This window comes from Drosophila obscura, unplaced genomic scaffold (assembly GCF_018151105.1).
Source record: "Drosophila obscura isolate BZ-5 IFL unplaced genomic scaffold, ASM1815110v1 contig_29, whole genome shotgun sequence".
NCBI classification, from domain to species: Eukaryota; Metazoa; Arthropoda; class Insecta; order Diptera; family Drosophilidae; genus Drosophila; species Drosophila obscura.
This window is the reverse complement of record NW_024542816.1, coordinates 968,236-995,561: the sequence shown is the minus strand read 5'-3', so window position 1 is coordinate 995,561 and position 27,326 is coordinate 968,236. Positions and strand designations below refer to the sequence as shown.

General features: G+C 45.3%; 1 protein-coding gene across 1 annotated transcript in view; it reads left to right on the top strand.

The window, feature by feature from the left end:
• LOC111069376 overlaps positions 1 to 27,326 on the top strand; it is a 101,727-nt gene that overhangs the window by 33,064 nt on the left and 41,337 nt on the right. The window contains exon 2 of the mRNA XM_022359410.2: positions 17,628 to 17,676. The gene's annotated coding sequence lies outside the window, so the exon portion shown is untranslated. The remainder of the gene's footprint in view (positions 1 to 17,627; positions 17,677 to 27,326) is intronic.

The window sequence follows — 27,326 nt, the reverse complement described above, 5'->3', positions numbered from 1 at the left end:
GGAACCCCGCGTCTGTTTATTGGAAACATTGTCTTTGCAATACCCCACTCCCACAATCAATGTCTGTAAACAATATCCATATTGGAAACAGCAATGAAATTAGAAATTAAATTAGCCTAATGTGCTGCAACAGCAGCAGACAAATTAATAGCAGCAGACACAATCAAACGCACAAAACAAAATCGAATGTACGCAACAAAAGAACAATATTGGTAGCACAACAACAAATGAACAGCAGGAATAGCAACAGCAGAAGCAGCGGCAGCGGCAGAGGCCAAACCGTGGCACGAGAAACAATTAAAACTGAAAGCAACAACAACAACAACAACGTAAAAGAAGAGGCCAAACAACAATACGAGCAGAGTACTAGCAAGCAATCACATATCATTAGATTTAATTGATTGGGCCTAACCAACCGCATCAGCAACAGGCAATCGAAGGATAAAGAATACAGTATATGGGATATGGGATTGGGATTCGGTTTGGGATTCGGTTTGGGATTGTTTGGCTAACGAATTCGATCTGAATTCGATCTGAATTTGACCACAAAGCGGATATGAAATTTGATTTTAATTTGAATCGTCATGGGTTTGCCATTAACAGGAACCGATGAACGGATGAAGCGATAAAGAACCCATTCAAATAAAAAAGACTTGCTTTAGCAACGTATTCACTGGCATACAAAAAAAAAAGGTAAACCAATTAGTACTTAATTGCCAGTCAAAATGTCATTTGAAAGCAGTTTCCGTAAGTTGGATCGAATGATTTCCTTGCCCCATGCATACAAAATGATTTTCTAAGGACTTTACCATGTTGGCATTTGATTTTGATTTTCATTGTGTCGCGTAAATTGAACAGGAACATTTTCGACACTCTCGTGTCAAGCCGTAAGTGAATTGATTTGGAATGATGCGAGTGAGCATCGAGCCATGAGGCCATGTAAGTCTCTAAACAATGTCAAATTGTCAGTGGATCACACCATGTCAGTAGCTCACCATGATGGATGATGGGATGATGGAACGTTGCAAAGGAAAGGCATGTTACGGGCTGTCCAGCTGTCTGACTATCTGTCTATCTATCTGTCTGTCCTGTCGGTCTGTTTGGTCTGTTTGGAGTGCATGTCGAGGCGAGGCTGTAATGAGCAAATGAGTAAATGGCTGACTGCATCAGACCTATGAAGCGGAAAAAACCTTTTCGCACATCGTCCTGAAATTATAATTGATGCTGCTGCACTGCGAGAAATACAAGATAATAGACTGTCGAATGGTTTCTGATTTTGATCCCGTTCAGTGCGTTCGTTTTGCCCAGTGCCTCAGTGTTTGGGGGAGTGGAAGCGGAAGAACTGGCTGACCGATAATTTTACAGGCATATTGATTCGGCTGGGATTCGCTTACTGTGCTGATCCATGTTAGCCACTCCTCTCTGTGTGCTGTGTGCTGTGTGAACACTGCCAGCTGCTGCTCTCACCATTATTTAAAATTAATTTATGCATTACTAGTGAAAGAGGAGAGAGAGAGAGCTTAAATTAATCAGAGAATTTGCAAAGGAAACCAAACCAAAATTTAATTTGCCACAAAAAGCTTTTCCGCAAAGTGAGGGAGGGGAACGGGACGGGGACAGGGACAAACAAAAGAGTGCAATTTAGTTAAGGCATAAAAGGGATTACTCGCAACCAAAAGACAAAGCAACTGCACCACAGATTACGAATGCTTTTTGCTGCACATAAATTGAATATAAATTGTACATTAAATGGGAGTAATGGGAGTACAATGCATTTAGTATTCGTGTGCCACCTGTTGACACTTTATTCACTTAAAGTTTTCCATTTTCTTGCAGCTTTCAGCCAAACCAAAACCGAAGCCCAACCAAATCCGATTCGCAGACAACATTCAGCCCAAGGCGACACCAACCAAGGTGAGTCCTGCCCCACCTCCACTATATGTGAGTCTATGCATTAATTTTACCTGACTAATTGGCAGCGTAGCCAAAGGCAGCGCTCATATGTAACTGCATTGGTGTTATTAGCAGAAACTTTCAAATCGGGCCGTGTTCATTAGCTAATTAATTTGTTCATACTCTTATGATGTGGACAACAATTACTCTTATTTATTTTCGACACTACTGAGTACCCGTTGGGCGATCATTGGCTTCAGCTTTAATGTGTTATTCGCTAAGGCTCCCTGATGATTCCCCTCGAAGTCAGTCAGTCAGTCAGTCAGTTGCTCTGACAGCAGCCTCTGGCAGTTCGTTCTCTTGACTTTTAATGTTGTGAGTGGCACGGCACTCTCTGTGTGGCAGAGTGGCAGCAGCAGTCCGGGGGTCACGATTCTCAAATCAAATGCATTTGCAGTGAATAACTTTTGCGGTGATTTAATGATGTGCCAGTGCCTGGGGCAGGGCCTTGAGAGTGCTCTCAATACTCTCTTAGTTGAATGCATTTGAATTCAGGCTTCAGGCAGCCAACTACAAGTACTACACACTATAGCACATGCACATGCACATGCACACAGCAGCTCTTCCATTTCCATTTCTATTTATATTTCTATTGGCATTCAGCATTCATCGATATTGTCAGCCATTCAACGCTGGGTATTTGCGGTTTTAATTAGCTGCAATTATGTGATTAAAAGCAATCAGATTCTATGGACGGATGAATAAAAAAAACCAACCAATCCACACACAAACACACACACACACACACACACACACACAGCAGTGAGATCTGGCGCTGCTCCCATTGCATTTTCATGCAATTTTCTGGCATCGCCATTTTATAAATGCCAATTAATTATGATGACAACAAACAGTTACAGAATGGAAAACAGCGCCCGACATTTTGACAGATTAATCTGTAAATTGTCATAGTACATACATGCATACATTACATACATACAAACATACATACCAGCACACTATGCTGCGAGCGCCATTGCAAATTGCCCGTAAAAATATTGCTGAACTGACTTTTTATTAAAAGTTTAAATTAAAACTTATGGTTTTTAGATGAAAATGAATAATCAAGGAACCAGCCAGCAACAGCATATTATTTTGCTATTGCTATTGCTATTGCTATTGTTATTATTGACAGCAGAAGTTTAGCCCAACTTTATTTATTCCGTCATAAATGGCAAATGGCACGCGTGAGAGTTTATTGGTTCACCAATATATGATACAAAAATGTAGTACCTGTCTATATTCTAGTGTTCCAACTTTTAACAAAGATGATTTAAGGCGATTAGTCTCGTTATTTACGGTTTAGTTTACTCGATTGATGAACTGGCAATGCAATTTCTACATACCTATGTCTATGGTACATAACACAAGGGAGATACATACTCGTATTACAGCATACAAGGGCATGGATATATTACTCATACGCCACGAGACACGGCAAGTGCAGGCCAACCCCCCATAGATGTCCAAAAACCAATATCCACTTATTAGCTACTGACTGCCCCAGGCAGTTGAGTTCTGTGTCGGTTCTGGCCAACAGACAAATGACCGCTTTTATGGCCAGCAATCAAACACAAGACCACAAATACTTAAACTTATGAGGGGCACGGACTCCGTCTCTGTCCTCCTTACTGTGTATGCCAGCCAGCAAATATGCATACTCGCAGGATATATATTGGGCTCTTGCCAAGTGCTCGAATGTGTTGTCGTCGCTGAGGTCGCTTGGGCTCTGGCTTGGGCTCTGGCTTTGCTTCTGGTTATGGCCAAAGTTCTAATTTTTCAAAAAGGGGAAAGAAAAAAAAACAAACCACAAAATAAAGTACAAGCTACAGACCATAAGATACCCTTTGGGTTGTTCTTCTTGTCTAGTACTGCCTGTGGTATTTGCTTCGATTGTAAGAAGATGTTTGGATGCCGTTTTGGTGGCGCTGAGTTGAAGGATTCTAGGGATCAGATTTCATGCAGCCGGTTAGAGATCTTCGCTACAATATACCCTATACATTTAGCCGTGTTTCCTGCTGAATGAGAAAATATATTCCTTATTATAAAAACCGAGGCAAGCAGCGTGCCAAAAAAAAAGTCCGTTCCCATACCCACAACTACAGCCACAACTACAGCAACAGCCAACAGCCAGTCTCTGTTTTATTTTCATTCCCATAAGTGAAATAAGTAGGAAAAGAGGGGAGGGCCGAGAACCCGAGAACCAAACCATCTGACGCACTTATTTTGCGCTTTGAATCCAATCACGTACCAATTTTCCAAATTTAACCTTTTTGAGCCTCAGCCTCGGCCTCGGCCACGGCCCCGCCAACGAGGGGCGGGTATTGGATTGCTTGGGGGGGTGATGGGTGCTGGTGGGGTCAGTGGGTTTTGCTGCCAATAAAAACCATTTGCCAGAGTGAAATTTATATGACCGTGTCGATAAAAAACAAGAAAAAATAAATAAAATACATATATAACAAGAAGACCAAAAAGAGAACGAAACGAAAGAGACACGGACAAGGAGCAAGTAGAGTACTGGAAAATGCAGAGAGAAAACACAGAGAGAGAGAGAGAGTGAGAGAGAGGGGGGTGGGGGGCACAGACCGCAGGCCACGGCGTTCTTTGAACCGTTTCAATTGACCAAAGGCACGGGGCAGCCCCACTGCTGGACGCCTTCCCCTACTTTGCAGCGCCACCAAAACCTCTCCCTCCCTTCTTCCACCTGATCAGCCCATGTCTGTGAGTATTTCAGCGAAGTTTCTGCTGGGGCTGGCAATCGCCGCGTTTCACGAATTATCATTCTTCACCAAAAGAACAGCACGGGCAGCTCCATGCTTCTCATGCACACACATTTAAATAAAATAAAAATAAATTATAAACTAAAACTTTAAATAAAAATAAAATATATTTATATTTATTTATTTTTATTATTTATTTATTATAGATTTATTCTTAATTTATTATAGATTTATTATTTATTTATTTTTATTATTTATTTGTATTATTTATTATATTTAACACACTCGTGATTCCGCTCTTTCTTTCGCGTGTCTCGTGTCACGTGTCTCATCCCCAGATGGAGACTATCTTTGGCTTGGTTTCACCCGAATCAGCAGCCGCTTTCCATATTAATTTCGATGTCTGCGTAATTTGAACCGTTTTCCCCAATGCCCAGTCACAGCCTCTTGGCCGTCTACCATTTTTGCTGCTCCATTTTCGTTGGCTCCTTCGATGCCAGTAAGCGACACCATAAAATATTGAACATGTGGGGGCAAATGCACTCACACTCCACACTCCACACTCACACCCCTGCGCGTACAGGCAGACAGACAAGCAGATACTCGTACTCGTACTCGTACACGTACAGAGTGCACTCATATGGTGGTTGGGTCGGGGCTGGGGGGGTTACTTCACTGACCTCGCCAACACTTTTGAACCCATCGATGGGGACTCAATTCCTTGGCCTCTCCTCCTTCGCGGAGAACCAGTAGAAGGAGCAGAAGCAGAAGAAGGGTGCACAAGGGCTTCGCTTTTTTATGCCATTTTTTGGCTTTTGTGCTGCCAACGTCCTGTACTCGTACTCCGTGTAACCCCTCCTGACCCCGTTCTCCCCCCTGCCCACCACCTACCCAACTGACTGACTCCTCATTTTCTTTATTTTTTCTGGCAGCACGCGCATTATATTACATTACATTACATTACAACATGGCCGGGCCGGAATGGGTCCGTGTCCGTGTTTCAGTCTGAGTCCTGCCTTTGGGCGCTAAGTGGGGGCAGCATCGTTTTCCTACAACACACTTTACTCGCATTTCGGTCAATTGTTGTTTGCCCCCCCCCAAACCCCCACCACCCATACCACACCATTCTATTCGAGTGCAAGTGTGAGTGTCAAGTGAGTGTTTGGGTTATTCATTGCCCGGGAAATGTTTGTGCACTCGAATACTCCAATACTCGAATATAATGTAATGGATATCCTCCACTGAGTGGTAGACGAGTATGTTCCGAGTGTTCTGAGTATATTCAGTGTATTCAGCAGTATGCATTTTTTCCTTTCTTTTTTTTTGTATATATGTACAATGTACATACATACATACATACATATGTATAACCGTCTTTAAGGCTATTTAATGGTTCCGTTCCCTCCATTGGGGTTTCGAATGCCGAGAATTCCCCCCCCCCCATGTTTTTCACATGATTTTTCACTCCTGCCTGTGCATCGCTTTTTCTTTTCTTTCGTTGCGTTATTCTTTCCATTGCCAGTTTATTTTTTTTTCCAGGGTTTCTTCTTTGTTTTCTTTTGGCTTTTGGGTACAAATTGATGCCATCTGTTCGACGTTTAATGCCTCGGGATTTTGGCTGGCGTTGTGCAACACTTTCAGCGCTTTTTAATGCAGTGGCTGCATAATTTTTACGCCCGTAAGTCGCCTGCATTATCCGGGCCATAAATCGAACAGACCGGGACAGCCTGCCCCTCCCTATATATCTCTCCTGCTGCTGCTGCTGCTGGTCCCCTGCTCCTTCTCCTTTCACATCCCTTCGTTTTTCTCGCTGGCTGCCGCATGCGGCAGGGCAGTTAATTTTGGTCAGCATTCAGCTCGATTTTCACTCGATTTGCCCCGAGAACTGCCCACACAAGGATCCAAGGACCTATGCCGGCAATGGCACACAACTCACCCGAAAGCCACTTAAGAGCCATTCAAATTACGTTTCATTACGCTTATTGAGGGGGCTGGCCAAAAGCGGACAGGTAACAAACCTTTTTTATACGCCATCCATAAGTGCCTTCTGGGGCGGGGTACCCCAGCATACAATCGTAGAGGGTATGACTGGCATCCACATATGGCAGATCCAGAACCAGAAAGAACAGCTCCAATGGCATCTTACGCATGAGAATATAATTCAGATTGAAGCTCCCTTGAAATGATGAGAATATCCAGAGATAACCCTCCGTTCATTTCACGTATCAGTGTAGGGTATTCAGCTGTCGATTGGCCCCAGCGGCAGGCCAACGGAAGTGGGGTATTCACTTTGTTTTATGGCCGGCATCGCCCCGCCCCGCCCCGCTGCCAAACTTTTGAATTCAATTTGTTTGGCAGGCCAAAAGTTATTGATTTAATTCGTATCTGGGGAATGCTTAATCAAAAATACGAGTACGAGCGTCCGTCCGTCCGTCCGTCCGTCCAGCATCGGATCCGAAACGAGATACCAAAACGCCAGAAACCAGAGAACATCGAACAGCAGTCAGTGGACAGTGGACAGCAGACAGCAGACAGCGCACCTCCTCGTACCCTTCTTCAGAATGAGCAAAAATAAAGAAAAATGTGAGATAAAAGTTTGTGTGAATGGACCACATTCCCATACCCGATCCCATTGCCCCTTTGGGGAATAGCTGTAATATACGATTCGGATCATAATTTCCCACGTTGGTTGGCCATGGAAAATGCTGCCTGGCAGCCTGCCTGGCTGCCTGGCTGCCTGTCTGTGGCTGTCAGTTGTACCTAGATTGGAACTTGTGTTTGGGTCAGAACGAAATTGCTTATCGAAGTGAAAACATATCCAATAAATCTACAAAATATTTAATACTTGTAACTTCTAACTAAAAACTAAATACTCGAACTAAAACTGCCGTACAAGGATGCCTTCCGAGTCCAATTGGTCGGGCAGTGAGTCATCGGCACAGATACAGAGGGAGCAGCAGGAGCAGGAGCAGGAGAAGGATACGGACGAATGGCGCATGGAGCAATTGTCGCGTACCCCGGCCGCATGCCCCATTGGCAGATGCCAGCATTTCATCTTCCCCTCGGGGCTGATGTCGCACCTGCGCAACTGTCACGACAATAGCGAGCGGGGCCTCGTCTTCCGCGATGCCTATGAGAGCGAGCCGCTGCGCCTGAAGATCCCCGACCTGCGTGGCATCGATGCGTGCGATGCGCCGCAGTGCATCGCCGTGCTGCAGTTTGGCGGCGAGTGCAACCAGAACAAGAGCACCCCAGGCTGTCGTCTCCTGTGCGTGCCCAACACCGGACTGAATCGGCGGGATGCGAAGTACGCGCACTACTTGCCCATGCTGCTGATGGTGTCCAGGAGCACGTGGCGTGCCATTTTGCCACCCAGCACAAAGCAGAGCACCAAGGACGGGAACCAGCACCAGGACAATGAGTTGCCGAAGAAGAAGACTGGAGGAAAGAGAAAGAACGACGGGTTCGGCATATTTGTCCTCTGGCTGGCAGCGCCCGTCACAGTGAAGCCCTTCTACTACACCATCACCGTGTTCAGTGGCTCCTACGACAACTCGAGCAGCGTGCTGCGCAAGTCGCGCAACTTCGCACACAGCCAGAAGCCCAGCGACTTCCTGGCCAGGGACACCGACTACTTGATTCTGCGTGAATCGGAAATCCGGGTGCTCGTGCAGCCCGCCAAAGTGAAGGGCCACAAGCACCAGCAGCAACAGCAGCGGAAGCAGCCGAAGCAGCCGGGCATCATCCACATAGAGATCATCGTGCACGAGCTACTGAACGGCCCCCTAACCAAGCAGCCGGCTGCGGCTCCCGCCGCAAAGGGCAGCACGGAGCCAGAGGCAATTCCCATAATCTTCGATAGAGAAGTCTACACCCATCCCGATCCAGAGCAGGACGATGAGGCATCATCGCAGGCGGCAGCCACTGCTCGTAAAGAAGCGGCGCAACCGAGAGTTCTAAATAAATCGGGGGTGGTGTATGTCACCGTTGAGGAGGTGACTGTAACGAAGAATGGACCGAATGGGCCAGTGTCGGAGACTATATCTCGATTGAAGGCAACTGAGTCAAGCGTTCCACCAGAGGGGTTTGAGGATGGTCCGAAGACTAAAGCTGCAAAGGAACGTGCAACGGCAACTGCCACTGCCACTGAAGCGAAGGTCGCAGCAGAACCAAAGCCTGCAACTAAATCCTGGACTCAGGCTAATGCGAACTCAACTGAGTCAATGACTTCAACTAAAACTATAACTGCCAGTGGAACTGTGCGGCGGTCCGATACCAAGCCGAGGACTGCAGCTGGCAAAAGGACTGACACCGTATTGAAGACGGCAACGGGCAAGAAGACTGCAAAGGCTCCGCCTGTACCGAAAGATGCCACTGAATCGATTGCTGCAACGCAGGCTGCAGCTAAATCGAAGGCTGCTGAGTCTAAGGATTGCCAGTGGCACGAAGTCTGATGCCAAAACGAAGCCTGCCGCTGGGAAAAAGACTAAAAGTGGACCGAAAGCTGGCACTGCCACCGAATCGAAAAATGCAACTGCAGCTGGAGCCAAGACCCAAGAGAAGAAAGACCGCCGTGGCCATCTAAGCGACTCGGGCTCAGCCAACTCAGAGATGTCTGAATTCAAGCTGTCTGGCGCATCTTCCAGATCTTCCAGCAATGTCTCACACGTCTAGCGAACTCCAAGCAGCCAAACAAACATTAGTTAATTTTTTATAATATTTATTGTGCCTCTGTTTCTGTCTCTGTACGGAATTATATTTTCTGGCATATAGAAATGTTATTCCTCTTGCGGGGAGGGCGCAAGCCTGATCCGATCGATCGATCAGTGCAGATTCACTTGGGGATTCGTTTCGCATTTATTTGCCCCACCATGGGGTCACAGGAAAGTGGGATGACAGGCGGATAAACCTCTTGAGCAGGATACATAAATCGTGTAAGCTACTTTTGTTGTGCTGCCATCTAATCCTTTGTCGATAAGCGATTCTCGGTACGGGAATACAAAGGAAACATAAGGTACAGTCACACCAAACTGACACCACACCCAACCAAGGCGGAGCAGAGAGAGAGAGGTGCGATAAAGAGGGGAAGAAAAGAGAAGTGAATGAATCTCATTCAAGAGTTTCGCACTCAACGAACGAACGAACGAAGGAGCGAAGGAACGAAGGAACGAACGGCCAGCAAACAAAACCAGGATGAACAGGAAGCTAAAGCGAGAAGGTGCCAGCGAGAGCAGGTGGCAGCCGTTGGCAGGTGGCAGGCAGTGGACTTGCTCCAATGATGTTGTCCCAGACGCAGACCAAACCAAACCCCAAATCCCTCCTGCTAGGGTACCCATCCTGCTGCTGTCCGTCGGTGCCTGCAACTGAAATGCCGGAGCGAACAATGCAAAAATCGGACAGCGCAAAGCGGCAGGACGAGGGCACAGAGAGCTTTCCACAAGCGGCAAAAGGTGAAAAATAAGAATGGCAAGCAACAGCAACAGCAACAACAACAACAGGAGAAAATCTACTGGCACTGGCACTGCCAGCAACCTACCATTCTGTGGCAGTGGCAAACTTTTGAATAATTTATCTTGCGTTGAAAGGACATTTTCATTAAAATTCACCAACGTATTTAAAGTGCGCGATAACTCGCCAGCGAGCCCGCGAGCCAGCGACGATTATTCAAGTGAGAGGAGGAGAGAGAGCTCACTTGCCAGCCATGGAATTCCAAATGCTCACCATATACCCGTATGAAAGAAAGTCCCACTTACCATTTACCATTTACCGCTTACGAGACCTGTATGCAAATCTGTTTGGAATGCTCGCGAGATCATGAACCCTACCAACCCTATTAATCCCCTTCCCTGTTCGATCTCTGCTTCTGTATTCCCACCCAGCGCATTTGTTTACTGGAAATATGATCCTGCATCGTCAAAGGTAACCTAAATGAAAAAGCAACAAGAGACTTTGTTTCGAAATAATAATAAATAATAATATAATAATAATAATAATAATAAAAATAATAATAATAAAAATAATAAAAAAAATAATATAATTGCACATAATAAATATGCATACATTTTTATATTTATATGTAGATCTGTATGTATGTAACTCTGTTAATTTGCCCTTTTATTTTGGTGTCTTTTTCCACCAATTTGTCTTCATTTCCATGAGTGTTGTTTATATTTTGTATAATATTTTGTTGTATACATTTACACGCAGTTGCCTAATGCCATTTCTGTGTTTCAACAATGTTGTTACTCTTTTTTAACTTGTTTTGTTGTTGCTGTTCTTTTGTGTTAATCTGTTTGGGGAATTCCGCAATGCCTCAATGAACCTCGAAAGGTAGCATTCTGTTTGTTTGTTGTTTTGTATATTATTTGAAGGCTTTACCAGGTACTTGGTGGTTCCCATAGCAAGCAGCTTCTTGCTTTGCCACACTGCCTCCCAGCCAGCGCCTTTTGGGGCAGCTTGGGCACCATCAGGCCACACCTCATAGCAGCCAGACAGGGCAGCATATGCACCCACTACAATGCTAATATAAAATCCGATACCAAAAACTGTTCGAACGCCAACATTTACTTTTAATTTACTTATGGTTAATCATGAATCATTGTAAGCCTTGTCTGATCCGTATCTGAGCTCTCGCTCCTTTTATTGTTTCTATCTGCTCTTTTGTTTGTGCTGAATGACTTCCTGTTTTTGGAATGTCCGCTATGACTTGTTTTAGCTGGCTTTGCCTTTGCCTTGGCCAAAATTAGCCATCTAAATCATACCTCAGCGACCACTTCAATTCCCCCACTCTCCGCTCGCTTTCCTTTGCCCACTTTTACGCTGTCCTCTCTAGCTTATTTGTCAGAAGTGGAATCAGCATAACATAAATTTAATGTCTGCCATACAAAGCGAGAGAGAGAGCGAGAGAGCGAGAACGTGCAAGAGAGTGGACGTAAAAAAACTCTGCTACGAAATAATAATTTTCAATGGGCCAACGGCAGTTTAAAGCGCAAGAAACACACTCGTAATTTTGTTAATTCTCGACTATTTCTCTCTCCCTTGCCAGCTTCCTGGCTGTGTACAGGGTACGTACCACAGCGGTGCACAAGGGTATGCTGTTGCCCTGCCATTCCGCATGCATGCTCTGACAGAGCACACTTCAAAGATACTTGAATAGAGAATCTACATGGTCTCATGGGATCTGCGCCAAAGAAGCTTCGTCACGAATGCAATTTTCTTTCGTTTGCAAGATTGTAAGACAATTATTCAGATAGTTTACCCAATAGCGGGTAGGGTATCGTTTTAGTCGCAAAGTCGACGCAAAAGCCTTTGTAAATATTTGCACGTATTTTTTTTTTTGTTGTTTCAAGCTGAAATATGGCGCATTCGTAGCTCGCATATCTCTCTCGCGAAAAGCATCCACACCAGAGCTACGTCCCTCCCTCCCTGGGGTGGTGGTGTACCCGTACACGTACCCCTACCCCTACCCTTACCACTGGTATTTTACCGTTGGCTACAAAATGCAGAATACCGCGGTGGGATGAGCAATTTTCTTGTGCAACTGCCCAGCTACATTACCATGCTCCCCGCTCCCCGCTCCCTGCTCCCTGCTCCCTGCTTCAGGCTGCAGGCAACAAGCAATCCAGCTGCATCGCTCGTATCGCTCGTATTCCATTCCATTCCATTCCGCTCCGCTCTTGGGCGTCCCAGCGTCGTCGTTTCAGCGCGCAATTTCCGCACAAGTGTTGGCAATATAAAAATAGCGACAAAATATAAAAGTAATTTATGTTTGCCTCCTTCCATATCATTTCTATATGCATGAGGCAGGAGGCAGCAGGCAGCAGGCAGGAGGCGGCGGGCAGCAGGCAGCAGAGCTGTGGCAGAGTGGTTTATAAAAAACCTTTTCCCCCCCACCGCCTACCCTCCTTTGATAAATGCGTGAAAAATGCATGCTGATGCGCTCGTTTGTATGCAGATAAAACTGCATTTAATTTATTAAAATAAATATTTTCAAGCGCTGCGCGACACATTTCAGTGTTGGATAACAATGCATAAGTTGTGCTATCAACCGCCGCAACGGTTAATGTCAACTCAACTCAACTTCGGCTTCGATCGTATTTGGTGCTTCGAATGGCCAGCCAGCTGCAGTCACGATTAAGCATTTGGGTTGGATCAGCCAATCGGATTGCTCAATGAAATTTACATGAGCTTTGGCCGAAGATTAAATATGCTTAGGCGGAAAATTCATTTTCATTATTTTGCGAAGTGCGCGGACCGGAGGTACCCGAGCATAATCATGCGGTTGGCCACTGGCCACGCCTTTTGTCATTATCCGACCCCAAAGCTACGGCTACGGCCAAACCACAGACCCACCCGCCCCCTCCACACTGTTCCAGCAGTCACTCACTTCACTTCACTTCACTTCACTCACATATCCATTAGAGCAGGCATATGTACATATCTATGTACTTGTATATAGCCACCATAAAGCACTCTCATGAATATATCAACGGGCAACAGGCGAATAACGAGCTCTGTTCCACACAGAACACTCACTCGGTTAGGGGGTTGGGAAAGGGGGGAAATAAAAGAGTACAAAAAAAAAAGAGCAGCCGCATTCAGTTGTCACATCGCTTTAGGACTTTGAGCAAAAATTTCCATTTGATTTCCCCGATTCCGTGTTTCAAATTTCAAATTATTCATTTCAGTGCCCTCGCAGCCAATGAAATGTCATCGGTCGCAGTGGGTCGCAGAATTATTGCAGGCTTCTTCCCAATTATTCAAGAAATTTGCTCAGCGTTTAATTGATAGCCGTGTCGAAATGATTAGCATTCATTGCATTGGCAAGTTTTGGTATTGGTTTCGGCATAAATTATGAACAAACCAGGCCAAAGATGCAGTCAACGAATGCAATCAATGGCTCTCTGCTTTCCCCATACCAAATCGATCGATCGAGCGCTAATTGTAGATACTGATCCATCAACATCGATCCACTCCAGTCACGATTGATCGAGCAGAATTTGAATCCTGAATCGCAGAACAATCAATGGTAGGCGCTGTTGAGTGTTAGGTGCTCAGGTGTTGCTGCTTCATTATTTGTTCTTACTTAGCCAGCTAATAGATCGAAATACTCGAGCAGATACTCCCCGTCTGACCCCCACTGACCCGTCAGAATTGCCAACGTAAATTATACACAATTTGGGACCATCCAGCATCCAGCATCCACATGGCATATTTTCACAGCTCATCAAGTATGCAAAGAGATAGAGACAGATGATAATTGAGAGAGAGAGAGAGGAGGCAAAGGGCGGGAGAGAGAGAGAGAGGAGTGTGGCAGAGTGGCCTCCTCTCAACGGTAGCAGCAATTCAGAAAGTTAACAAATAAAATTATGCAAAAAGGAAATACCAAATCGGAGCAAAAGGAGCGAGCGAGTGCACAAACAAATTTGCAGGACAAGCGGACGACGGAGCAAAATAAAATAAAATAAAATAAAATCTGACTCTGTAATATGCCCAAAACTGTGTTCATAGTGTAAAAATGTCTATTTACATAGTCATGCATCATGGACAGCAGAGAGAATGGGCGGAGTGGAGGGTGGAGCGAGACAGAGAGAAGGAGGGAAAGGGAAGGCGCTTTAAGCGCTTAGTCCCGCACGTTGACTCGTTGTTTGGCTGGGCTGTGGGTGGGGGTGGGGGTGGGGGGTGAAAGGCCAAAGAAACTAAAAAATTAAAATATCTGTATGGAAAAGTTCATAAATTTTTAAACGCGACGTTAGCCAAAGTGTGCGAGAGAGAGAGAGAGAGAGAGAAGGACAGCGCAAGGGGAAGAGAGAGAGAGAGAGAGAAACAAAATAGTTGAAGGAAAGGTACAGCCAGCGGAGGCAGAGGCGGTGGCGGGGGCGGAGGAGACGACACAGATTGCGGCAAAACTATTTGCAACAGCAGTGCAAAAGTACAAAATGCAAATAAATCCCCAAATGCCTGTTCCTGTTCCTGTTCCTGTTCCAGTGTGCCTCCCATTCTCACCCATTCTCTCTCATTCCCTGTCTCTCTTTTTTCTGACCGTGTGCCCCATTCTATGGGAGCAAATGTGTGCCACACACTAAACAACAAAAACGACAGGCAGTAAGGCAGCCAGGCAGGCAGCTCTGTGGCACGTTCATTTTCACCTCATGCCGCACCGCCCGCCTCATGCTATGCCTCATGGCCCTGCCTCATGGCTCGTTTCCCAGCTGAAAGATAACCGAAAAATGGTTGCCTCTACAACACAAACACACACACACACACACACACAAACATATACATGGCATGCTCGTATGCATGTAAAATATGCCCACCAGGTGGAAAATCTGCAAAATCTCGACTGAAAATATTTTTGCAATTTTCTTGCAGTTTCAAGATCGAGATTCAAAATCATTTCAACACACAAACAATTTGGAGCTAAATGCAGTTCTGAACAAGAAAATGCTGCAAAATACCCAAGTAAACAAAATTATACTCTTCTCTCATTAAATTGCAATAATTAATTAATTAATTACGATAATAATAATAATTTATTTTTATTGTTCATCATGCATCGCATATAAAATTCATGCTGACATGAAACTATATTTAAATCTGCACAAATAATTAGTTTACACACCTAAATAATGTCTCTTCAATCCATTCGGGCACCGTTTCTGGGTTGTTTTTTCATTCCTTTCCCTAGCAGCTCTGATTTCCCGAATAAACATGACATATGTGGCACCACATGTACATGAGATCGCCCCCAATGGCCAGGGCTTCGTCCGGCGACACACCGAATTAACTTAAACTGCCTCCGATTCGCTCCCCCTCTCTCTCTCTCTCACTCTCACTCCACTCCACTCTCTTGCCCTCTTTCCGTTGGCAAGTATTCCCCAGCTTCAAATCATTGACAATCCGCTGACGTTTGCCACAGAGGAAGGCACCGAAATGAACAAAAAAGAAAGCACGAAATGAAAAAAAAATAAATAAAAGGTAGGGCCCCACACACACACACAGGCACACACACAGACACACGTGGACGCATTTTGTTGGACCGGAAGTCGCATAATTTCAGAAGCGGAAAGAACTAATTTGATTGTATTTAGCACCATTCCGGGGAGTACCATTCCGGGTAGTACCATCCCGGGTTAGGGCCTAGGGGGGGTTGGGTCCCATGGGAAATCCTGGGGCTTAATGAGCAGCTTTTTAGTTGCAATTAGCTGGCACTCTCTCCCACTCTCTCACTCTCTCCAAACAGAAGGAGAGGGGCCGAGAGTTGAGTCCGAAACGAGGACTTGTGCGGTTTTACACATTTCACTTTTATCATTCGCATAAAGCCTTTCGTCCAGCTGCTCCACGGGGCCATGGAAATGAGGGAGGGAGGGGATGGCCAGGGTTTTGGGGCTGGTATAAAAAATCTGCTAACTTTTTAATGCGCTCAAATGCTGTCCGGACCGGGCTTATAGTGGTGGCAGGGGGGCTACCAGCTACTGTTCGGAACGAAAGAATTTGCCCGAGTTTTAGTTTTAGTTTGCAGGCCAAACAGGTGCATTCAAAACTGTAAAATTTCAGACTTTAAAACTGACTGCTGATGGGAAACTACTGTGCGCCCGACAATGCTGTTTGCTGTTTGCAGTTGATGGAACTTTGACTGTAGATAGCAAAATGTCAAAAACTGGTAAAGAAAATATTCACACACACATCTGGCCACAGGTTCTATGTGCTCAAAGGAGAATGGCTTTAGTTATTAAAAAAAATTTGATATGTGTAATACATAACAATGATTATGATTAGCATTTCCCACAGATCAGAATCCCGAAGTCGAAAGGAAAGTCCAAGTTTCTTCAATGTATATCATCTTTATTGTTTATTCTTGGTCGCGTGCAGCGAATTGATCGTGGGTGTAAAAGTAAGCTGCCGTTGGCTGTCGAGAGCGAGAGCGGGAGCGTGAGCGTGCAAAAATCTCATAAGCGTGAGAGCAGGAACAGCGCGGAGAGCCGACCCAGAGGGGAAAATGCTCATTGAGCGTGAGGCAGCGAGAGCGAGGGCAACAGCTCGGGAGCTCCAGAACCAGTTAATATTACAAAAAAACTTTTGTGGATAGCGTTGGGCGGATGGAAATGGAAATGGGGGATAGAGAAGAGAAGCCTTTTGATAAGCGTCGTCGATGTCGCTGTCGCAGTCATAAGTTTTATCGCTCTTGTTTGCTGTTTCTATAATTGCTCATTATGCTGGCCATCCACACCGCCCCGCCCTGCCCCATTTGCAACTTTATAGCTTGCCACAATGAAACTTTTCAGTTGATTTTATTTTATACGCTTTTTTTAGCGCCCATTTCGCTACATGTTTGATGCTTGCCAATGCATTGGCAGATTTCCTGTTTCCCAGGCGCCTTTTTTGTCGTGCTATTCCTCAAATTAAAACGGCATAAAAATGGTCAAAGCAACGAAGCCCGTCCCAGGGCCCTGCAGCTATGGCTGCCTCCTGTTTTTTGTGTTGTCTGTGTGTGTGTTTTCGTGTGGCAACAACAAAACAACAAAACAACGAAAAGCGTTGAGCTAATTAAAATCATTTCATAAATTTGCCATTCCTTTGGGGTATCAAAAACAAAAAACAAAACAAAAACGAAACGAAAAAGACAAAAATAAACGAGAAAACACCGAAATGACCGGAAACAAACACGCAATGTGATGTTAGAGATGGCCGCGTGACAGGGAGGGGGGCTTTAAAACTCATCCTAAGCTACGTTCACCAGCCACAGATATTTGTTAGGGAACATACGAGTTCTTGTAAATAAGAATTACAAAAATATATAAATACATAATATAAATAATATAAGTAAATATAAAAGGCTATGCGCAAACAATAAACAATATTATTATATATATATTGTATTATAAATATTATTCACCTACCAAAAGTATATTGTATTGAAGAACTATTTATCAGCCAGCTTACTTTTATTTGCAGATACTTTGATCGTCAGAAAGGCTAGAACTTTCGGCAGCCACAAATCCATGTAAGTTGCCCAACACTGCCATACGTATTATCAGTGCTGAAAAGTGCCAATATTTAACTTATAGTTCTCCTCTTCCCTGTATTATTATTTTCAATTCAGTTTTCGATTCCATGATTAACATTCTTTAAAGGTTTTTAATGTTAGCCAGCTCTGTAGCTAGGCTGCAGCTTGCCCAACACTGGCGCACATCTCTAAAAACAATAGAGCGAAGTCGTGCAACCAAAAAAAAAGTGTGAATAAATTGGGTTCTAGGCGCTGGGTAGGGTAGTGGAGTGGGGGAGGCGAACCGGATGGCCGTTGAGCCTGCGGCCGGGACGCGACACGTGCAACGAGCGGCGACGGCGCGTCAAATAGGAATTCATTAACAAAACGTTACACAAAATTTTAATTAAATATTAAAACATAAAAGTTTGCCAGGCAATATATTTGGTCTCTGGCTCTGGCGACATTATTTTTGGGAGACCAACGGCCCACGGGCCCACGGGCTGCTGCCCCCGGTGGCCCACACCCTGCCACCAGCCCATGACATTGAGCTTTTGTTCAACGCTGAATAGGGTAGTAGTAGTAGGGGGGGGGAGGGGAGGTTAGGTGGGTAGTCCAGTAATAGAAAATTAAGTTCTATTTATGTGCAAAAGTTGCTCATTAAAATCGAGCGGCCAAAAACTTTGATTAAACTTGTGCCGCAGCCACTTTAATTCCATCTAATTCTTTTTTTTCTCTCTGCCACTGCCACTGCTGCTGCCGCTGCTACTCGTTTTATTTTCTGCTGCTCGGGGGCAACAGTTTGCTTTTATGCGACAAAACTTGTCGATAATTTAATTAGTGGAATATTCTGGGCGGCAAAGGGGAAATGGTGGGCAGACGGGCCTCTGGACACGAGTAAATGCCCAAACAATAAATGCCAGAGGCGGAGACAGCGAGACAGCGAGCCACAGAAAGAAGTACAACAAATTGGCCGTAGGACTTGAGAGTAGCTTTCCGGAGCGTAGCACATGGGGCCAGAGGAAGTGGTGGGGCGTGGCAGTAGTACGATTTCGGTATGGGACACTGGCACTGGCACTTGGGCGGGGCACTCCGCAGCCTTCGGCTTTGCTGGCGGGCATTTAATGTATCTTTAATTTCCCCAGTGGTTCATGTCGCACACAATCAGATGGAGGAGGCATGCACCTACACACACACACACAAAAATACATATATGTACATATGTGTGGCAGGATTACGTGTGTGTGTGTGTGTGTGTGTGTCTGTCACAATTCTAGATCCAAAGATTCAGCAAGACTGAGCGAAGTTCTGCAACAAAAAGAATTTCTTTGGTTCAAATTTCAAGAGAAAATAATATTTTTCCTTTAGCTGAACAGTTAATATCTGTGAATTGGGTGCCCAAAATTTAGACATTCGAATAAAGATGCCAAATGTCGCATACGAAGAATTTCGCAATATCAAACGCTGCTAAGCAGCTGAACAGCATAGTAGCAGCAAGCTAAAGGATTCCCATAGTCCACACACACACCACACACACACATGTATATAAATGGAAGCAATCACACATGAGTGGACTTTTCGTCCTTATCCTACAGCATCCCCCCACCCCAGCATCATCATCATCATCGTTGGTCGTCGGTCGTCGTCATCAGTGCGTATTAACGCCCATCCGAAATCCAAATACAAATTGGAATTCTGACTCTGCCACACACAAGACAGGGCTAGAACGAGGCATAGAGAGTGTGCAGAGCAGAGCAGAGAGAGAGAGAGGGAGAGTCGCAGGGTTAGTCGCAGTCGCCGATGAATACCCTAGACAATAATAACGACTTGTAGTTAATGCCGCCGCCAAGCTAAGAAGCCAGGCGGAACCTACCACTGGGGGGAATTGCCACAGCCACAGAAATAGAGACAGACACAGAGAGAAAACAGAGACAGAGAGAGACTTCGAAGAGAACCCTTTTTAATTCGAGTTTAAGACTTTTTTTTGGGGGCAAGCGGCTAATGACGCCATTGGGGATAGCTGCCATGCTCAATGCCAACGGACGATGGTCCATCCCAGGGTCCAATGGCAATGCATCCAATTAATTCTGAACAACTCTGCCCCGTCGTTCTGGCCCCCACCACCCACTCGTTTTGCAGTTTCAATAATCAATACGAACCACATTCATGAATCTTTTGGGGAGGAGTCCAACAGTCCACGAGCTGTCCACAGCGAGCAGCCTTGAGAACTGCTCCTCGTTCCCAAGGTTTCAAAGGTGCCACTGACTTTGATTTGATTGAGCACGAAATTTCCACATTTACCCCATTTGCAAGCACGTCCAAACATTTTGGGCTTCAAGCAACAAAAATGGGCAAAAGAAAAAAGGAAAAGAGAGAACCCTGGATTTTCAGCAGCATCAGAAGTGGCAGAGAGCCAGGCACCACTCAGTGTCCATCAGTCAAGGGCTGAGATGGTTGAGATGGCCCTAATACCCCGACTAGGCGTGTTCACATGCCACACACCATGCCCCATGACACACATTGCATGCAAGAAGCTTGCAACGAGCCAGCCACCAAAATGAAAACCTCTGGCATGATGGAATCGTTGTCTGAGTCTGATGAAGTCTGCAAATACGCTTCCATGCAGATGGATGGATTAATATTCCGATATTGTTACCTTTTTCATTAGATTGTAATTATTTTGGTCCACAAACCTCTGGAAATGCCTCCCCCCCCTCTTTGCGACAAACTTCCCGGGAAAATGCAACTACCTCTGGGGCGGCTGCCTCTTAGGGTACGAATGAAGAGTGCAATCGCCTGGCCAGAGTCCACAACTGGAGCACATCAATGGGGATTTATAAAAAATGCAAATTCATTAGAGCAGCCGCCTGGGCCGACCCCAACGAACCAACAGCCGACCCAACGACCGCCTTCGAGTGCGGTGAGTGTTGAGCACTGGAGAACTGCAAACCTGAAAGCTCAACCGAAGAGAACTGCTCTACTAATTCCAATGGCATGACACCTAAAAAAGAGAGAAGGAGGAGCAGACAGGGCCAGTGCCAGAGCCAGAGCCTCAATCTTAACGTGTCAGCAGCGTGTCCGGTGAAAGTGCAACGTCAGGGGTTTGCCATACTTTCTGCTGGTTCTGTGGCAGAATTTTGAAATTAAAAAAAGAGAAAAAAAAAAACAGCCGCAGCAGCAAAGGCACAAGAGGCAGCAGAGGCAGAATCAAGAGCAGATGCAGATGCAGAATAAGGAAAAGTGCAATCCAAGGAACAGGCAAGGAGCACACATCAATGGAGCAGAGGAGCGATGGAGCGTGTGGCTCCACTGACACGTACATAAGATGCTCCGCCAAAAGCGTTTGGATCCCCTTTTTCTGCTGATATTAAACACCATCCCTGGAAGAGAAGAAGAACTCTCCCCTCTGCCTCGTTCGAGAGGAGTGCCGCCTGCCATTGCTGTGCGAGTATCTTCGATAATACACGTGCGGGCACACACACACACATGCATAAAGCGGAGAGAGCAAAACTTTTCCGCTGCACTGCCAATGAAATTCAAATTCGTTGCATACTTTGTGGCGCGTACGAAGCTTAAGACAAACGCCAAGCGGCGCCCCTGCTGCTCAGGGGGCAGTGGCAGTGGCTCCCCTCCACCACTAATAGCAGCTTCATGCAGCCACAAAGTATGCTTTTCGGTTTAATGAAGCTGCCGCAGCGTGCGGGGGCAGAGTATAGCAGACAAAAGAGTGAATGGTGAATGGTAGAAGGGCTGACGGGAGGGAAGGGGGCAACATCAGCAGCAGATTCTCCAAACTTCAGAAAAACTCTTTCGCGGCAGTCATAAGTTCAATCAACATCAAATTTAATTAAAACGCTAAAAGCATCCAGCACGCCCACAAACGCAAAAACAACAGAAAAAAAAAAACAGAAAGCGAGGAAATAAAAAGGAGCAACGAGCGAAGAACAAATGACCAAAAAGCTGCGGCAGCGGAGGCGACGGAGGGGCAACATTAAAACGGAAATAATTGTGGTCTGCAGACCGGACACCAGACAAGGGACAAGGGAGTCCAAGGAGAAGCTCAAAAGGGTCCGAAAGTGGGGTGGGGTCTCTGCTTAGGGTTGGTTGTGTGGTGCAGGCGAGGAAGAACTGACAATATACAGTAGGAGTCTGTTGGGTTCTGCTGGGGTCTGCTGGGATCCGCTGGAATCTGGCGGTCTGGTAGGTGAACGAGCAGGGCAGCGACAACGACACACTTTGCAACACTTTTGGTTTGTAATTAAGTAGCCAAATGGCAGACAGACATGGTGGAGGCGGAAAGGAACGGCCGCTGGGCGGGGAAAGGGTACAGGGCTGGCACAGCGAGGGCAGAAAAAGCTAATCATAGTTACACAAATGCTTATGGCACTCCGAGCGATGATTAACAATTGAAATCGATGGGGAGCTCAACTGGAGAGCTCCAAAAAACGGACAGGAATAAGCCAGGCTTAAACGAAAGAAAAGGGAAGCTAGGAAATGCCAAACGAAAGAGAGGATAAAAGCCACTTAATGCAACTGCTTCGCCATGAGTGGCAAGTAATTAAAACTGACAAGTAGATTAGGGAAAATATTCAAGCAGTTAAAGCAGCTTAAAACGGTTAATTGCAAGCAGTTCAATTATTGTGGATCGAAGTGGTTTCAAGCGGTGAATTAGGGGAGGCTAGGGAATTCTCCACTGCTTAGAACTGTGTAAGCAGTTCGCTGTGCAGCCAAGCAGTTCGGTTTAGTTCGGTTCCTCGTCGAACGTGCATTCTCTTTTTGGATAAAACAAAGTGTTTGCTTTAAATACCGTAGTTCAACAAACTAAAATATATTTATAAACGCATTTTTCTGCCCTTTCTGCTATCCCCCCGCCCCATTGTAACCGCTTAGCTGCGCCTGCCCCAACTGCCACAAACTTCAGTGGCATGCTCACTTTCAATTTGGCTTTCGTGTAAGTGCAACACACGTGAGCTTTGTTGCAACAATAGAAAAACGACAAGGGCCAGAGTAGAATGGGGGGGGAAGCGTAAATTCTGTAAGTAAAAAGTTGTAGGGGTGGAGTGGGGGTGGGGTGGGAGGGGTGGGCTGCAAACAAAAGTGGAACTGCAGACAGACTCAGTTAGTGGCAAAAGTTTACCGCTTTGCAACACTTGAGAGTGTGAGAGTGAGGGAGAAACGGAGAGAGGGAGATTAGCAGTGCGATGCACATTCTGGCTAAATGAAACGGCCTTAAGCTCTAACCCTCTTGTGCTACCTTCCCTTCCCCTACCCCTCAGCAACAGCTACAGCTACTGTAGCCACCTCTGTAACTAATTTAAAAAGTAATTCTTACTTCCGGCATTTACACAGCTGCATTCAGCCATGCACCAGCAGCAGCAGCAGCCATGCTTCCAGGGCCCTCCAGGAGTAGCGGCAGAGAGGCTGCTGCAGGGTAAGAGATTTTTTTATAGAAATGCAGCAGGGTACTCAATCTCCTCTTCACACACAGCTTGAGTTTGAGATTGAGTTTGGGAGTGAGACTTCTCACTTCTCACGAGAGTGAGATTCAAGGAATGAGCACACATTATTCACATTTAAGTAAAAGTTTCCTTATGGAATGCACACAGAACTCATCAGGTTCATCAGGTACATCAGGTTAAGTGCGAGTACTAAGGCGCTGCTCTCCTCTCTCTCCTGCATTTAATTACTAGAAATATGTGCCTCTTTGGGGCTGTTCACTTTGAATTATTCAGCAAGGAAGTGTAATTATTTCCCGATGCTCATTGGCACTCATTCAAGTGCGAGCATTGTGGGGGTCTGTCTCAGCTTCGATGTTTGTTCATTTTGCATGTGATTTAGTTAATATTTGGTTGGAAATTTGAGTTCATTATGCGCCCTCTTTTACGCCTTTCTCACCCAACTCCTTCAATTGTTTCATTCTTTGTGCTATGCACAATGGACCGTCCAAGGGTTTACTTTTGCATACCAACAATAGCTAAATCACAGCCAGCAATAAGCACACACGACAGCAGCAGCAGCAGCAGCAGCACCAGCCCGGCACCTGCAGCCACCAGCAAACAGCAGCAGCAGCAGCAGCAACCGCAACAGCGACACAGCGACAGCGACACAGCGACAGCTGCACCTGCAACACCAAAAACAATTAACTATTTAGAAATGTGTGTATGTGTGTGTGATTGTGTGTGTGTTCTGGCCACCTGAAGTCCACCTGGGGGCACAAAAACGTACGCCATGTCACCTCGTCAATGCAATTAATTTGCTAAAATTCATTTGCAATGCAATCAAAGTCAATGCAAATACCCCAAAAACAAACGAATTAACCAGGCACCATGGAAGTTAGGGGGGTGGCTAATAATATATCTCATTCCAGAAACAAAAACAAAAACAAACGCTTGGAAATGGCCCAAAATAAAAAGCATTTACTCGTAAAAGCGAAGATGATTCCACCATAAACAGGGACGAAGGGGACAGAGACAGAGACCAGCCCACATTTTATTTCATAAGCCAGAAGGCATCTTAATCTCCAGGAATAAACTTGTTGACACCCATTGAGCCCAGCAACCAACACAACACCACCCCCCACAACCCACACACACCCACCTCCCTTCCTGCCAGCATTCGTGGCCTCCCTGCTTCATGTTTGAAATTAATTTTATTCACACAAAAATTCTCGCGCTCATACAATTTCATTAAGCAAATATTTTCATCGCCCGGAAGCGTCTTTTGACGGTATTACCCTCTCCCATTGCCATTTCAAGCTGCCACCCACACACACAAACACACACACAACATACGAATACAATCCAAAGCCATAGCCAAAACTTTACACAATTTGGGGTATATACGACCGAGTCACATTTAAAAATCCACGAAATAATGGCACACCTGCTACCTACCATTTCCTGTTGGAATCCATTGATGGAACATTTCGCAAGAGTATATAAAAGATCAGGGAGAAAAAGCTGCAACCAGTAATTATCTTAGATAATTTATCAGCAGTGGAACTTGTCGGAATTACACACAAACACACACACACACACTTCTCGTCTGGCAGCGAGACTTCGAAGCAGGGACCTCCATTAAGAAGGGCTCTCCCATTGCACAAAAATCTCTGCAAAAGTTGTGGGTACTGCCAATAAATTTGTATTCCAAAAAGTTTCCATTAGCTCTGAAGTTTGGCTAAACAAGCTGCCCAAGGCTGCCTAGAAGGGGATCTAAATGAAACAGCTTTTAAGCATAATTCCCATATGTTTGCTTTTCCTTTTGTTCACTCATGTATGTATATCCATACATTAATACATCAAGGGATAGGCCACATGCCAGGTATCATGGGGCCTCTACACAAAACCTTTGGCAGTTCTTTTCATTCACAAATTCAAAGTTTAATGCAAAATAATTCTATTCCGAATACCTTACTACCCAGTCACATTTCCTTTTCTAGGATATGGAATGGTCGCTTTAGTTTTTTTGTCTTTTGTTGCTGTTTTTTTTGAGTTGGTTTTTTGTTGCTGTTGTAAAGCGCGAGTTAACGATGCGAATTTAATGCCCCAAGCAATAGTCGCGCAAAGGAAACTGAATGTCTGCCTGCACCTTCCACTGGCTTCTGCCACCCTGCCACCCACTCAAATGAGCCGCTCATAAAAAGTCGTCGCATCGCTAAAGGCGACGCGCACATAACAAATGATAGTCACTGCCACGCCCACTGCTACCCTGTCCCTGTCCTCACAGAAACAACAGCAGCAGAAGCAGCAGCAGCACAATTAATGCATTAAAAAAGGAGCGGTTAAAAAAGAGGTAACAAATGGAGGGTAAGAGAGGATGGAAAATAAAAGGTAAGGGAGGGGGAAATAGAGGCTGAAATAGGGGCGCAAAATATGTGAAATATAACCATAACAAATATATGTATATAACATATGTAACAAATGGACAACAACAACAAAAAAAACAATTCAGTTAAAATACAGAATAAAGAATAAAGTCATTCGATCTTGGAAATCACAACACAATATATTGATTCAATTTGCTTCAAAAATCCACGGCACAAAATGAGCCAAAAAGAAAGCAAAGAAAAAGCACTGGGAAAAGCAGTGAAAATTACATTTAGGCCTCAAATAATCAGCATCAAAATGAACCAAAAATGCAGACAAATAAAATGAATTGAAATATCTACACACAGAGGTCAGAGGAACAGAACAGAAAGTAAAGCAAAGAACAGCAAAATCAGAAATAAGAAAGCCGCAAAGAAGCATCGAAATGGAGGAGGATTCATCAGGTCAAAGACAAGCAAAAGCTGAACAAGGTGAAGCGGTTAGCCCACGTATGTTTATGCCGCTTGGCATAAAGTGTATCGGTTAAGCTAATGGATGCCAAATATAACATAGCCATTAAGTTAGTTGGTTCCAAAAAGATGGGATTCCAGCCATTAAGTTAGTTTTAAGAGACGTGGGATTTCCTTTTTTGATAATTGTTCAATCCTACATAATACCTTGCTTCGGTCAATAAATTGAAATTTGTTACGCAATGGATTCCCGTTGATTATTGATGGACTTTCACTTGCCATTAATTAAAAAAAGTTTTCAGGCTACATATAGAAGCCATTTGAAAAGTGCAACATTTTTTGTTTGTTTGTGTCAGCGTTAAATCAGCTTAATCCCGAGTGAAATGTGAGGGCTTTTTGGGTCACCTTTGGGACCGGTCCGGTCCGTTCGCACATCAGGCACCAAAAATGAGCAACATTTTCCAGGTCCTGCCAGAGTCAGAGACGCACTCACGACGACAAACCAATTAAGGAAGCTCTCCCTCTCTCTCACTCTGTCTCTCTGTCTCTTTTTGTTGAATCCAAGATGCTGCCACGCCCAGCTTATTGGCTCAGCCGAAAGGAGGAAGTCCTTTGGCACTGCCGTCATTCATTCATTCCTTCGTCCATCCATTCCATCCATCCATCTCAATTTACTGCGCGAGACACAAAGCACAGGAAAATGAATGCCAGCCAAGTCAGCCAGCAAAAAAAAGGCAGCACCACAACAACAACAATAACAACAAAATGATAAAGAAAGGACACATCAGGAGTGAAGGAGCCGAATCTTTGGATATACTCAGTCCCTCCCTCAGGAGGAGCAGCAGCTGAGCCTTTTCCCTAACGTTGCAGAACTATTGTACAAATCGGGATACCCTGCTTCGAGTGAGGGAGCGAAGAACAGAGAGAAAAAAGAATGCATAGGCCAAGGGGCCAGGGGGCCAAGGCAGTGGCGCAGAAGAACTCCAGGCGGCAGAGGTGACAATGAACAGGCAGCAGACATTAGGCGGACACACTGTACTAGCCCCGGGAAACCAAGCTGTGGAAAAACGGCGAAAAAAAGAAGCCATGTAGAAGTGGGAATCCCGAAAAACAAAACAAAACAAACAACAAAAAATGGGAATCCCAAAAAAGCAATTTATGCTGGTCTCCACCGTGCCACTAGCTCTATCTCTGTCTCTACCTCTACCTCGTGCTGCATCACTCTCTCACTCTCTCTCCATCTCTTTCTGTTGATAGTTCTTGCCACAAAGAATGGCATGTGTGTGATGGCCGCAGGGACAGCCAGCAAGAGGCAGCCGTCCATGTGCGTGTGATGGGCGTGCGAGTGGACTCCGAGTGGGAGTGCGAGTGCGAGTGTGTGGCATGCGGCATG